Source organism: Mus caroli, chromosome 6 (assembly GCF_900094665.2).
Source record: "Mus caroli chromosome 6, CAROLI_EIJ_v1.1, whole genome shotgun sequence".
Lineage (NCBI taxonomy): Eukaryota > Metazoa > Chordata > Mammalia > Rodentia > Muridae > Mus > Mus caroli.
This window is the reverse complement of record NC_034575.1, coordinates 33,164,725-33,168,856: the sequence shown is the minus strand read 5'-3', so window position 1 is coordinate 33,168,856 and position 4,132 is coordinate 33,164,725. Positions and strand designations below refer to the sequence as shown.

The window sequence follows — 4,132 nt, the reverse complement described above, 5'->3', positions numbered from 1 at the left end:
TAACAAGATCTGGCGCCCTCTTCTGGAGTGTCTGAAGACAGCTACAGTGTACTCACATGCATAAAATAAATAAAAATAAATCTTTAAAAAAAAAAAAAAAAAAGGAAATTGATGTAAATAGAAAACTGCAAACTATGTTCTAGAGAGATGCACTATTATACAGTATTATCCTGAGAAACACATTCTTAGAAAAGTACACAAAAATGCTGAGTAATTAGGTTGAAGTGTTTGTGGTTTTTGTTTGTTTGAGCCAGGTTCTCACCATGTAACTGTGACTGGATTGGAACTGACTGTAGACCAAGCTGGTCTGAAACTCAGAGATTGTTTCAGAATGGAAACAAAAGGAAAACGATATAGGTTAGTGGTAGATCACTTCTTTAGTGCTGCTAAGGTCTTGGTTTCAATCCCCAATACTCAGAAGGAAGAGAAGGGAAACAAAACTTACCTTACAAAACACATTAGCCTAATTAACTTGAATATAGTTTTAAAAATTGCATTGCTCTCTTTCCCCGTCACATAATTGTAGAAGATAAGCATCTGCTGCTTTTTTTTTTTTGGGGGGGGGGTAGGTTTCAAGACAGGGTTTCTCTGTGTAGCCCTGGCTGTCCTGGAACTCACTTTGTAGACCAGGCTGGCCTCGAACTCAGCAATCCGCCTTCCTCTGCCTCCCAAGTGCTGGGATTAAAGGCGTGCACCACCACACCCGGCTAAGCATCTGCTTCTTACCAAATGTTTTTATTTGTAATTCAAACTCTCAACACCAAGAAAGTTAACAGCAAAGTAATAATTCAATGCTATAGAGCAGAAATTCCCTCCCTTTGTGTTGTGACCAGGTCTTTTGATTTGTAGGGTTTAGTCCAACTGGAAAACAGAAACATTTATTTTTGTGCAACAGTGGGAGTATAGCACAACTTTCAGAGCTACCATGTTAATCCCAGGAACAAATTTAAGGTTGTCAGGCTTGGCCGTGGTGGCAAGGGTCTTTACCTGTTGAACCATCTTCCTACCCCAAATCCAGGTATTTGAGCATAATAAGCATGCCTTCTATCACTGAGCTGCATCTAACTCCTGATGTTCTATTTCAAAGCAAGTTTCATAGAATCAGGGTTTATATATTCACTTTCCTTTTCATTTTGGTACCTCTACCTCCCATTTGAAACATTTTTGTTTGAAATTTTCTTTGAATAGGGTTCAGGAAACTGCAGCGCAAAAACTGAATCCACACCACTGTTTTGATTGTTTTGGGGTGGGCAGTGTTACTCTTTTGGCTTTGTTGATTGGCTGGTTAGTTTGAAATAGGATCTCACTATGTAATCCTGGCTGGACTGGAACTCATTATATAGACCAGGCTTCCCTTACCTCAAACTCATACAGATCTACCCGCCTTTGCTTCCCCGGGACTAGGATTAAAGGCATTCAATACCATGTTTTGGGCTTTTTTAAAACAATGTGACACATAATTCAGGCTGGCCTTAAAGTTGCTATGTAGCTGAAGATAACCTTGAATTGGTCATCTTGCCTCTTCTCAAGTGCTGAGATTACAGCTCAGCAGCACTGTCTGTTTTTAATCAAATCTCACTGGAATATTGCCAGGATCACTCATTCTCATACTATCTGCAGTTGCTTTTGCCCTTTAACCAAGAGTTATAAGGTCATAAGACACTACTATATGGCCTTTAAGACTTACTCTTTTTTCCAATTGTTTTGTTTTGAGATAGGATTTCTCTGTGTGGCCCTGGCTTTCCTGAAACTCCCTCTGTAGACCCATCTGGCCTAGAACTTGGAGAGCCACTTGCCTCTGCATTTCTCTAGTGCTGGGATTGAAGTTTGCCCCACCACTGCTCAGTAGAAATACTCTCCCTGAGTTCTAGTGAAAATAAATAGGCATTGATATTTGAAGTCTGTGGAAGGAATACATAGAGCCAAACCAAAGCTAAAAGAATTAAGCCACGTAGGGCTCTGCACAAAGAGGACGTGCAAATCTGTGAAGTGTTCCGTTTATTTTTTTCCTCAGGTGAAATTATACTTTTGGTTGTATATATTTCTACACTTATTTCTTGAGTGTAAATTTATAATATGGAAAATATCAGTATAAATAGAATTTCTTCTATGAACTATTTATTCACTGTACAAAATTTTAAAATTATTTATTTACCTGAAATGCTAAACTAGTTTAATTAATGAGCTTCAATGGGATTAGAACTAGAAATATTAAATGTTAAAATTCTTTTCCTTGTAGGAGGAAGGTTGAATTTTAAGATACTTAAGGCATTTTAACCTTCATGTGGCTTATTAAAAACTGGTAAAGGCTGGTGAGATGGCTCAGTGGTTAAGAGCACCAATTGTTCTTATGAAGGTCCAACCATCCGTAACAAGATCTGACACCCTCTTCTGGAGTGTCTGAAGACAGCTACAGTGTACTTACATATAATAAAATAAAATAAATAAATCTTTAAAAAAAAAACAAAGAAAACAACCTAGTAAACCATAAGAACTTGTACTCAGTAACATTAAGTTTATATGTTCCCTTTACTGGTTCTGTTTACTGTTCTCTTTAATTCTCCTGGTATTGACTTCTGAAAATTCTGTATTATATATCTTCAGAGTTGGATTAAAAATGTCAGAATTGTCATTAAATAATTTTTTAAAATTTTTTTCAAAGATTTGTTTATTTATTATATATAAGTACACTGCAGCTGTCTTCAGACACTTCAGAAGACACTTCACAAACTTCAGATGAGAGAGTCAGATCTCCTTACGGATGGTTGTGAGCCACCATGTGGTTGCTGGGACTTGAACTCAGGACCTTCAGATGAGCAGTTGGGTGCTCTTAACCGCTGAGCCATCTCACCAGCCCAATTTATTTATTTTTATTTATATGAGTACATTGTAGCTGTCTTCACACACATACCAGAAGGCTGCATCTGATCCCATTACAGATCGTTGTGAGCCACCATGTGGTTGCTGGGACTTGAACTCAGGACCTTCAGATGAGCAGTTGGGTGCTCTTAACCGCTGAGCCATCTCACCAGCCCAATTTATTTATTTTTATTTATATGAGTACATTGTAGCTGTCTTCACACACATACCAGAAGGCTGCATCTGATCCCATTACAGATCGTTGTGAGCCACCATGTGGTTGATAGGAATTGAACTCAGGACCTCTGGACAAGCAGCCAGTGTTCTTAATCACTGAGCTAACTCTCCAGCCCAATAATTTTAATTTAGAAAGATTATCAGGGGCTGGTGAGATGGCTCAGCAGGTAAGAGCACCCGACTGCTCTTCCAAAGGTCCTGAATTCAAATCCCAGCAACCACATGGTAGCTCACAACCATCCATAATGAGATCTGACTCCCTCTTCTGGTGTGTCTGAAGATAGCTACAGTGTACTTACATATAATAAATAAATAAATCTTTAAAAATAAAAAAGATTATCAGCTGAGCAGAGGAGGTTCGTCCTCTGCGGATCTTGTGGGGCAGTGGCCACTCTCTTGGTCCTCCTGGCCTCACTGTGTCGTTGTCACCGCCAGTCAGGTAGGTTTTGGCTCGACCGTAATGGTGTCCCAGCCAAGTTCTTTGAAGAAGAGGAAAAGGGCAAGAACATCCAGGTGGTGGTGAGATGCAGACCATTTAATTTGGCAGAGTGGAAAGCTAATGCCCACTCAGTAGTAGAATGTGATCATGCATGGAAAAAAGTTAGTGTATGGACTTCGGGGTTGACTGACAAGACCTCAAGGAAAACATACACTTTTGATATGGTGTTTGGAGCATCTACAAAACAAATTGATGTTTACCGAAGTGTTGTTTGTCCAATTCTAGATGAAGTTATTATGGGCTATAATTGCACCATNTTTGCATATGGTCAGACTGGCACTGGAAAAACTTTTACAATGGAAGGTGAAAGGTCACCTGTGGCCTCCCTTCCCCCCAGCCTGGAACCTGCCTGCTCAAGGGTGGAGCTACCGGCTCATTCGTCCTGCCACGCCCACTGCTGGAACCTGCCCTCTGCTGCCTGGAGGCACACACGTGTTCGTCCTGCTACTGGACCCTGAGTTACTTGGCGGGAAATTGGGTTCCCTCCCCCTTCCTTTATAAACTGAGTGTCTGGAAATATTAAATGGAGTCTTGATC

At 40.1% G+C, this 4,132-nt stretch overlaps 1 pseudogene; it reads left to right on the top strand.

Moving 5' to 3' along the window:
- The first annotated feature begins 3,556 nt into the window (after positions 1 to 3,556).
- The window catches only part of LOC110296564, a 2,703-nt pseudogene continuing 2,127 nt past the window's right edge, over positions 3,557 to 4,132 (top strand).